The sequence below is a fragment of the Triticum dicoccoides genome, chromosome 6B, assembly GCF_002162155.2.
Source record: "Triticum dicoccoides isolate Atlit2015 ecotype Zavitan chromosome 6B, WEW_v2.0, whole genome shotgun sequence".
In the NCBI taxonomy this organism is placed as follows: domain Eukaryota; kingdom Viridiplantae; phylum Streptophyta; class Magnoliopsida; order Poales; family Poaceae; genus Triticum; species Triticum dicoccoides.
Genome location: NC_041391.1, coordinates 253100221 through 253111717, shown reverse-complemented (window position 1 = coordinate 253111717; position 11497 = coordinate 253100221). Strand labels below are relative to the sequence as shown.

The 11497-nt window shown below is 46.0% G+C and overlaps 1 long non-coding RNA gene across 1 annotated transcript; it reads right to left on the bottom strand.

The window, feature by feature from the left end:
* Positions 1-10057: 10057 nt before the first annotated feature.
* LOC119326150 lies at positions 10058-11147 on the bottom strand. The gene is made up of 2 exons (XR_005157822.1): positions 10473-11147; positions 10058-10381 (listed from the first exon to the last, which is right to left on the bottom strand). It is a non-coding gene; the product is annotated as an uncharacterized LOC119326150 (long non-coding RNA).
* Positions 11148-11497: the final 350 nt, after the last annotated feature.

The following is an 11497-nucleotide window of genomic DNA, read 5'->3' as shown; positions in this document are numbered from 1 at the left end:
GGCGCTGGGTGGTGGCTGGCGGCGGGGGCAGCGCCAAGTGGCGGAGGAGGAGAGGGCCGGTGCGGAAATTGAGGAGGGAGAGGGCTAGAGGTAGGTGGGGGGCTAGGGGATGCCCAAAATGGACTAGGAGGTCCATTTATAGCAGGGGGCTAGGGTTAGAGGGGGGTTTTGGAGCGTTTTGGAGCATTCGGATCACGATCTGACGAACCGGAATGGAGGGAGGGTTTAGGTGGGCTGCAGGTGGGCCAAGAAGAGGGGTTGGGCTGAGAGAAGAGAAGAGAAAGAGTGGCCCGGCGGCAGTTTCGAAGACCGAAACATCCGACGAAGGTACCGACAACGGTACCGCTATACATTTAACGGTTGGGCTAACAAACGGACTCCGAATGCGACGAAACTTGACAGGCGCTCTGTCTACACTATAATAAGATCGCACGCCAAGTTTTAACTCATTCCGAGAACATTTTTCGGCCACTTATAAAATAATATTTCGGAGGTGCCGCGGGCGCGTGCGAGTGTGAAAGGGCTCGGAACGGACAACGGAGAGAACCGGGGGGGACCCGAACGGATGCAAGAAAATGAACACGTATGCAAAATGAAATGCACATGATGACAGGATAAAATGCAACACACAAGCAAATGACATGGCAACAACGGCGAATAACTGGAAGACACCTGGCGCATCGAATCCGGGGCGTTACAATGACATCTATTGCGAAGGTGAAGGTGGTGAACAAGAAGAGGAAGGCGTCGATATTGTGGGCGATCCATTGTTCCTCGACGAGCTCACCCAAAGAGCAGAAGCACAAAAGACGAAGAAGGGCATTCGTACGGGATCATACTCACAAGATGAGGGTAAGTTGATTTGCGAAAGTTGGATGGAGGTTGGCCAAGATCCGAGGATCGGTGCGCAACAAAAGGGACTTGTTTTTTGGACAAGAGTTCACAAAATATTCCATGAAAGAAAGTTGTTTCCGCCCTACCAATTTACGAGTGAACGTGGCATCACCTTGATTCAAAAGAGTTGGTTGTTCATCCAACAAGAATGCAACAAGTATTGTGCCGCACTTGAGAGCGTTGAAGCACGTCCCGTGAGTGGTCTCGGCATTGGGGACATGGTATGGTATCTTATCTTTCGTTGCTATGGCCGTGACTTCGGCCTTCTATATGTTTGCAAGTCCAATTGTTGTTGATCGTGTAAGGCATTTCAATCTTTGGAAGCATTCAAGGATCGGCACAATGACAAGCCATTCACTCTTACGCATTGTTGGACGATCATCAACAATTTCCCTAAGTTCAAAGATCAATACCACGAACTTCAAAGGAAGAGAGGTAAGAAGACGGCCGCATTGGCCAGAGGTGGAGATGGTGAGGCGTTGAATAGGCTGAGGGGCAACCAACTCCAAGATGGATGACAAGCGTGATGCGGCATCCTTTGCCTTGCATGAGACTTTGCAGGCATGATGTATCAAAAGGAAGTGAGGGACGAGAAAAAGCGACAAGGCAAGGAGGAGCAAATGAAGCAATACTTGGAGCTTCAAAGGAAGAAGCTTGAGATGGAGGAGGCGACCAAGAAGAGGAATATCGACATGGAGGAGGCGTCCCGGCAGAGGCAGCTCGACATCGAGGCCACCAATGCCGCAACCAAAGAAAAGGAGGTTGCGCTAGCGATCATGAGTGTGGATGTGACGCCCCGAGACCGACGCTCAAGAAGCCTTCCATGTTTTTGTTGTCGCCACGTGTTTTATTTGTCTGTTGCATTTCATCATGTCATCATGAGCATTGCATCATCTGCATTGCATCGGCATTGCGTGTCGTCATTCTTTTTAAAACTTGCATCCGCTCGTAGTTGCCGCTTCCCCCTGCATTCGTTGACCGTTTCGAGGCCAACCGAGTATTTTGGTTCTCTCTTGTCAAACCACCAACCTCTCTGCACAACCACCGACCACCTTCTCAACCTATTCCGAAAACTTCTCCCGAACCCGAACCGGGCTGTCGTTACCAATGGGTCCGGATCATCTCCAAACAGCCCCGAAACATCTTCGGTTAATATTTGGACTGTGCTAGCCTATTTATCTCGACCGTTCGATTTTAATCGGAGGGTTCAATTAGCCCCTAACCAAAACCCTCATGATATATATTCAGATGAAACCCTAGCTAGTCTGTCCAATCCATCCGTCCCCTCACCTGTCGCCACCACCTACTCAGGATCCCTCCCGATCCCCGCGATTCAACCAACTTGCGCCTCATTCCTTTTTCGTTTTCCCCAGCCGGCCAATCCCCACTGAGATCCATCCGCCCGCCGCCTCGCCCCCAGCCTCCCGCAAGCAGAGTCCCCGCGAACCTCTCACTCCCTCGTGCTTGGAGCTCCTCCCGTCGATGACCCCCAGCCACGAGAATTCCTCGTCCAAGAGCTCTCGAGGGGGGACCCCTCATGCGCCGCCGCCGGACCAGGCCGACCTCGCCGTTCCCGACCTCCCCTGCTCCTTCTTCCCTTCCCTCCTTCCTTTCCTCCTCGGCTTCCCCTCTCTCTCATGCCCAGTCCTTCTTCCTCTCTCTATATACAAGAAACCGCCATGGCCTTGGAGCTTCACCACGGTCCCGTCGCCTGGATCCATCGCCGCGCCATCCAAGGCCTACCTCACCTGGTTCTGCGTCTCCTCATCATCCGCACCATCTTGGTCGCCAAGTCCGCCGTCGCTGTGTATGCCTCCCGCCGAACAGGGCCGATCCTGAGATTTTAGGGGCCCGGGGCAAAACTAGAACCCGGGGCCTCTTAATATATGTATCAAATCATAACCCCCAGCTCATAAATCTGAATATTATCTATCCCTAATTGTGTCCCATCAATCAATTATTAATGGTCATATTTCCACAAAACGAAGAAGTAATATTGATCGTCATTTATAAATATTGGTCATTTAACCAATCGTTTTATCATAATAAGTATTTGTCAATCATCATGGCAAAAGCGCAGGCATATGTTATGAGAGCCGTACCTTCCAAATTCTCCCTAATCGGCTGATAATATTTCTTCCAAGGATCAAGCGGAAGGATCAAAGGGCAACCATGACTCATAAATCTAAATAAATAATATCTATTGTGAAACCGTGTCCAATTAATCAATTTTCAATGGCCATATTGCAACAACAAAGAAGTAAATACTTAACATTTTACTCAAATAAACGGAGTGCATATACTATTAGAGCAATACCTTCTTTGATTCTCTCTAATCTGCTAGTTATATTTCTTCCAATGTTAAACGGGAAGGGTCAAAGGCAATGGCCTGGAATCAATTTGCGGTCGCCTCTCGGGGTGGAGAGCCGGCAAATCTATGATGGGATGTCTCCAGCAGGGAGGGTAGCATGGCCAAGTCAGGGTAGGCGTTCCATTGGTGAAGACCAGAAAAATGAGGCGGCGGTGCACGACTAGAGCGAGGACCAAGCGCCTAGCCGGGTACGCAGGGATTTATTTTTTAGGGGTCGAATGATTTGATGCATTGATCCGGCCGTGATGAGAGGCCTACTTTCAGTTTGTATTGTGTTTCCCTCAGGATGCTTTCTACCTGCGTATTGTTTTGGACGAGGCATTCACCATGATATTAATGGGCTGCACAGCACGACCTGGGGGCCCCTTGGCTTCAGGAGCCCAGGGCGGCCGCCCCCTCTGCCCCCCTCAGGGCCGGGCCTTCCGCCGGAAGACCCCGCCGCCAAGTTGCCGCCGCTCCCCTGCTTCGCCCGCTCGATCCCGCTGATGCATGCCTCCCTCGGTCGAGCAGCGCCACTACCGGAGTTCCTTGTCGCCGGAAACTGCCTCCCCGACCCTCGGACTACCCAGAGCCGCCGCGCCGCCCTGGGTCCCCGTCGGTGTCAACCTCTGCTCTTTCCACATCAGGCAGAGGAGCTCGACCCCTCTGTCCCGCTCGCCTCGTCGGGACCTCCCCAAGCCAGGCCCAGATCTGCCGGCCTGCCAGGCCTCTCCACCACCTGGGCCGAGGCCCATGGTGAGGCCACTGCCGAGCGCCCTCCTTTTTTCCCCTGTTGATGGGCAAGATCTCAGTTTCAGCCCATGGACGGTTTTTTTCCTGGACTAATTTTGCTAAATATCATGTGCGTGCATAATTACATAAAATTCCATCATATTAAATTGTTAATCTTTACCTCTTTCCCTACTAATAAACCAGCGACTGCTTCTGGTCGTCCGTCGTTAGGCTTTTTGCAGAAAAGTCCTTCCGTTTCTAAGAAATTAATCCGCAGTCCTTTAATAAGCGAGAAAAACATTTCGTTCAGGTTGTTTTCCAAAACTCCTCCTGTAGTTTTCAATATTCAACCCGCAGTCCACCAGCACAAAAAAGCACGGGCTCTCGCTCGCCCCCCGATCTCAGCCGCTAGGAGGCGACCGACCCCGGCGACGCTCGATCCGGTGCTGCGCCGGCCGCCGGTCGATGCCGGCGAGGATTTGTCCCTCTCCCGACCCACGTCTCTCTCTCTTTCGCGAAAGAGGGTTGGCCGCCGCCGCCGTTTTCCTGGTTGAAGGCGGCCAGAGCGCCGCACGGGAGGCCCTTGTCGGGCGAAGCCCCGGATCACGGCGTTCCCGCGGAGGGAGAGGGCGGCGGAGTCGAGGATGGGCGCAGCAGGCGGAGCCCCGTCCTCCTTTGTCCTCTCCCGTCGAGCGCCGGATCGAAGAAGCATCAGCTCCCCCACCTCCATCCCGTCTCCTCTCCTACATCGGCCACACCACGTCGCGCTCGTGGCTGCGGCGGAGTGAGGAGAGCTCGTCAGGTCATCTTCTCCCTCCAAGGAAGGTTCAGGCCCAACCTCCATGCCATCAGCTCCACCCCATATCTGTTTTCTGTCAGGTTAGTTTCAGGTCTGCTTAATATTTTCAGGTTAGCTCATCTAAAAAATAGTTTCAGGTTAGTTTGCATAATTAAATTAGAAGTGTTATTTGGTTGTCTGTCATTGTTACTTATCTGATCTGAATCTAATGAAATATGTATTGTACCGAAGGATGGTTCAGCACCTATTTCTGTGTGATTGTCACTGTTCTAGACTTGTGGTGGATAGAATAACACAAAAGACTTGCAAGCATTACTAGCATAAACCTTGTGCAGGAACCTTGCACAAGCATTTAGTAACGACCATGCTGAAAAAAAACATTTGGTAGTGACTAACGCCTTCCGACCATTTTTGCTACATTGCATTACATAGTAGGTTTTTATTTCTTTGAGAAACACTACTGCTACAGCCGTTTGCATGCCAACTGTTCGGTCAATTTCCCCAATAGACCGGAGGTAATTTTCTGTTCTTTTTACTTTGGTATTTTCATGTTATCACGACCACAACCACTGAACAAGACTAATCTTATAAGGAAGGCATCAATAGCGATCTCATCAATGGATTGTCACCAGAAGTATGTAATGCCTCGACCCCCCTTCAAAAACAGCCCTGCTGCTTTGGTTGTGAACTTGTGGTGCCTGTGTTCCTCACAGTAGTTGTTTTTGATGTTACTGTAGTTGGTACACCACTGTATGATCGATGAATTCAACCGATTTTCCTTTGTTTGCACTGTTGTATAATGAATGTTACTGATTTGCCCCCCTCAGTTCTACCCCTGTTTCAGTTTATTTTTCTGAAAAATTGGTGCTACTTCTGATTGCTCGCAATTTCAGTTTGGCGGATATCTACATGGTCGGTATATTTGGGGAGTAGCATCTGATGAAATCTCACTGTAGTGGTATCGATTTCAATGTTATTTATCTGCCCTAGAATCTCGGAAGTGCACTTAGTTGGAAACATGCACGCAACATTTACTTTTTTCTACTTATGTTACTTTCCTGCCTGGTCATCATGCCAGCTCTAGCATCCATGTATATGATTTCTCAAGGGTCATATTCTGAATAATAACGCAAGGTACTTTGAGTAAAAGTTCTGCAAATCTGTGCTCCTGGAAAGCTAGGATTTGTAGGGACAAAATGTACTCGATTGCTTAACAAAGTATGACAACAAGCTAAGAATCTGTCATATATCACGAATTTACATGGCTGCCTTGTCGGCATAATTCATATGTTTTGTTTTGTCTAATTTGTTGTCAAGTTTTGGAACACGAATCGGTGGCGAACCAGCATCAGTAGTCCTTCATGTCTTCAAACCTTATATGCCATTGCCCAGGCCTATTTGTATTGAAATCAAAGACTAAGAATATGACGGTATCACCCTGTTTTCCTACTTCATCAGTATTGCACCTATTTAATCATTACATTGGGGATGCCTTATATGTTGTATTACATGTGCTGTTTTCTTCTTCATCTAGAGACTACTTCTATTCTGCTTAGGATTGTCTTTGCCAATTGGGATGCTTGTATTAAGTAAACAACATCGGACTCTACTCTACTCTTAACCTAACATAGTCCACAGCTGGGATGCTTAGGAAACAGTAAGAATTTCAGTTTCAGGCATTACCTAAAAGAGTACAATCTGGTATTTCTAGAAATTGGAGCTCTTAAAATTATGTTATCCATTCATGACATATCCACAAAACGTGCAATGGTTTCTGAGCAGGCACAAAGTCCACACGTGTCCCAGCCCAAGGCATGAACAAAGCGTCAAAGAACAACGGTAGTACATTTCCTGGACTAAGTATCTCCTTTAATCATGGACATAAATTCTTTTCTGGCTTCTTCTCCACACTTTTCTTAAACAACTCAGTTTCCAACAAGGTCTCTTTGCGGTGCGAAGGCGCACATAATTTTCTTTCCCTTTTTGAGGCACTGTTGCACATTATGCAGCGAACCATATTTAGGCCGGCTTGGTTACTTTTATACCAAGCTAGCTGATCAAAAGGCACACAATTAGTGTACGCACGCAAGAGTTGTTGGCAGCTAAAATCATGAAGCAACGGACTGACAAATCGTGGCCAGCATACAGGCAGGCGAAGATAGCCAATGTATTTGCATGTTTTCTTGACTTATATTACAATGCAGTTAGCTTCCATGAAATAAATTATTTTGCCATCTCAGTAGATTAAATGTATAGTCAGCACAAACTTCAAATACTCAGAGGTAACCAAAATAGTTGACACAACTTTTGAGAGACAAAGAGAATAGTTGTACTTCTGTATAACGAGAAGCACCCTTTTCTTTTGAAATCATATTTTGAAGTTCCAATAAAAGAGGGTACTTTTGCAACATGTGCATTTTTTACCTTTCAAAATCATAATATATTATTTCAAAACTGCCGTGCAGACGACGTTTGCTGGGACACTCAAATTGAGGGGGGTAGAAGTGCTGGCCAACTACATCTGATGTTGGCCACAGTGTGTCGGCCATATATCAAATGCAGTTTTGTCATTCACATAGCACCGTTCTATTATTTTCTCTCTTCCCCTCTCATCTTCTTGATTTTTAATAATTTATATATTAATTCAAGCTCAGTTTTACCTTCAAGCCTTCGAAATTATTGTTCTGCCAGGTTTAGAGAGAGCTATATATATTCTACTTTTCCCGTATGCACGTTCTTTAACCATTCTGGCATAGTAGCGCACTGAATGTTACAGAATTTATTATTTTTCAGGTTTGTGTTATTATGAATTGAGATGCCCAAAGAAATATGTTTCTGAATCATTGATCAGGGTGTTGTTTCTCATGCATGCTCAAAGAGAATATATTTAATAGTATATTATCTTTTTAGGAAATAAAGTTAATAAACAGTGGCTCTTTTCTACATTCCAGAACAAGGACTATACCTATGAATACAGATTAGCCAGTAGTTGTTTTACTCAAACATGATTTTTTTTTGTGGTTTGGTACGGGCCTGGAGCATCATGCTCACCCACCTGTAGAAGACAATATAGTATGGATTAAGAACTATATGTAGTTGTGTATACTTCCAATTATATAGCAAGCATTCGTTACTTCTTTTTAAGCACTTGGTTTGAGGTGTACATGTAACAACTTATTTCGTCAGATTTCCCCGAAATTTAACTGGAGTAATAACATTTTATGTTGAGTTTCTCTTCATAAAATCTTCACCAATTTAATACTCCCTTTGTCTCATAATATAAGACATTTTTGCAAGCTAACATAGCTTGCAAAAACATCTTATATTGTGGGACGGAGGGACTACCTTATTGTCCTTTGAGATTGTTTTAAAAGAACAATCTTTGAGATACAATGTTGATTGCTTCCGTGTTGCATAGTAAGTCTATCTTTGCTGCATAGTTTTCATTTTTTTTTTCTGACCCAGGAGCATGAAAAAAAAGGATCATGCCAGAAGTGTCATCACATACATGAAACTGCTTTACCTCCCAAGGCCTCGCAACATTTGTCCTCTTTCCATCATACATCTTACCTATAAGCTAAACTAAAAAAATATCCACTGTGGTGAATGCATGCTTGCTATTATCCACAATAGTATACTATAATGGTAATATCCAACTTGGTCCCCTTTGAATTGCTTAAGACATTTATGTTAGATCTCCGAACTTAGTGAATTCCCCAAGCATCTTTGTAATGTTAGAATTCTCTGGCTTTTGATAAAAGAAAAGTTCAATTCTAACGGATTAGTTAAAATCCTTCAAATTTACTTTTGGTGAACCATATGACAATGGCCAATCCGCGTTTACAAAGTATACAGTGACAATGTATTTCACATGATGAAATTTTGGTTTCAGGGTAAAGATATTGAATGTATGGTACTTACCTTTTTTATGGTGGGTGTGTGGCACTTGATGTGATGGAGTGACTCTTGGGCGCAGTGGTGTACATGTTCCTCCACGGCAAGGGCTACCACGTCATGGGCCTCCTGACCATGGTTATGTATTTGTGTGTCACCAGGGCGATCCCCATGTAACTGATCTTATTCCCCCTATATGTAGCATGGCCAGCTTGCGTTGATTGATTCAGTAAATAGGGTGTTGGTTTGTGTTTGTTTTTTCGTAGCCTTCCAAATTCCACAACTGGACGTGTACGGTTTGGGTGCAAAGATGTACTTCAACATGTGATTTTTTTTTTGAAATTGAATTTAGATCTTGAGTACTATTTTTATTTTGAAGAAGTATGTGCATGATTTCACAACTCGAAAATGGCAACGTATATAGCAGAAATGTGATCCCTCTTTCAGTGCAACCAAAATGTATAGCACATCTTTGTATACATCAATTCCAATATGAAATCTCACCTGCATCCAGAGAGAGAACACGCTATGTAATCGATGAGATGTTCTGATCATATACTGGAAACATCATTAGTATTAGGTTCCCTTTCTGGGTGTACGATATTTTGTGCTCGCACTTGATTGTTTTTTCATGTACCACAGTATTTTAGTTTTCAAATAGATTGAAATAGTATTTCTGTACAAATTATGCAGTTTTCACTATAGTTATTTTTTATTCCAACAAACGAGGAAATCTGATGGTGCAGACAACGCCACATTGAAAGATAGGTCTATGAAGATTCGGCTTGAGAGTTCATGAATGGTTCTTATGTCTCGATCACAATAGAATATCTACAGCTGGGCTACCCAAACTGGCCGGGTGGACGCCCGGTGTCCCAGTCGAGCTTCCCAAACGGGTCGCAGACGTCCGGGCTATCCGGCATCCCTGAAACCCAGCCCAAATCCCCACATATAATCTCACTTCAGATGAACACTAGACCGAAATCTCAAGACAATGCCATGTTGAAACATGGGCTTGTGAAGATTCGGTTCAAGAATTCCCGAGGGTACTTCCGTAGTAGTGGGGAGCAACTTCTTAAGAACGGTAGATTTATTTTCACACCTTGGACATTGTGTTTTCCCGTTGCAACGCACGGGCATCTTTACCTAGTGTGTATATATATATATATATATATATATAATATATATTATATATTATATATTATATATATATATATATATATATATTATATTATATATTATATTATATATTATTATTTTTTATATAATAAAGAGAATTGGGTTTCTGGTCGTCCGTCGTCGCTAGCAATTTTGCATAGAAGTCCCTCGGTTTATAAGAAATTAACCCGCACTCCCCTTTTAAGTGGTTATCTGAGAAAATGCTTCGGTTTTACAAAAAAGACCCTATATTTTTTGGTATTCAACCCGCGGTCACCTCAACAGAGTTTCAGCCCAGCCATCACACATGCAAACAAAGAGGGATCCGCGGGCAGATTCTCACCAGACATGAGAATCAAAGGCAAAAAAAAGAGAAGAAATAACCCATCATGATGGGAAGGCAACGAAGAGAACCGGAGTCCTCGAGGAGGGAGGGAGGGAGGAGGGTTCCGACGGCGGTCGTTGACCGCAGGTGTGACGTGGACAGGATGCAGCGGGGGCACTCCAGATCTAGTGATCTGCAACGGCGTGTCAGCGGCTGGCTTCACATCGGCCTACAAGCATAGAACGAGATGAGTATCGTTGGAAGCACGGGATCAGAAAGAGGGGTGCAGATGCAGGCCGATTTCAGTTAGTTGGGCTGACAAAGAAGGAAGGATCCCCTCGATCTAGCCGGCAAGAGCCTCGCGTGCTAGGCTGGCTGTGGCGTAGTAGGCCGGGGCGACTCTGGTGGGCCGCTGCTGGACGAGACGCTGGCCTCCTCCTCTCACGGTCAACGCGAGGATGAGCGGCGCGGGATCGCCCGAATCCGGAGCAAGGGGCGGTGAGTTCGCGGCAAGATCGGGACCACGGCACAGGGGAGCTCCCATGGCCTCCTCTGGTCTGACGGCCGCGCGCACGCGTCCTCTGGTCTCACGGCCGAGCGCACTCCAGGGGAGTGCAGTCATCGGCAACGCCAAGGCCAGCCAGCCGTTTGTGGGTTTGCTGGAGTAGATAGGAAGAGGAGAGCTGGGTGGTGACGTGAGGTGGATGGAGAGCAGAGGAGGAGAAACAGCTGCGATGAGGATAAGAAGAAGCAGGGCTTGCTGTTGCTACTACCTCTCGCTGGTGGGTGCTGGATGCGAATGGGGAAAAGGGATGGGATGCGCCGGGGGCGGTGGGTGGGTCCCATGAAGCACGTGGCAGCAGCCAGTTGACGCGTGTGCGAGTCGAGAGCGCCGTCATGATCCAGCGGGACGGGTCATGTGGTGCGGTTGATGTCAAACAAAAATCAACCGGTCCAGACAAACACTATGAAAAGAAATTGCACCAAGTTTTGTTGGCTATATGCGCTGATTAAAAAAATTCGGATGAACACCGATTATTTTATTACTTGATGTTGTTTTTACATTATCAAATATAATAATTAAGAGTGAATGCAATATTTATTGGAAAGAAATATTTCTTATAGGCCTTTCCACGGGGATATCATAACATGCAATGGAAATTATATAGATCCCATTAAAACCACATCCACCATGAGGATGTTGCTGCCGCCACGTCATCCTTGCTTGAACATACCGATTTCCAAATCCATCCCCATCCATAGGACCGATGACCTCGTCAGGAAAGGATCCGAAAAATCTTTATTCCACACCATCATGATCGTCGCCGAAGCCAAGATGATGAAC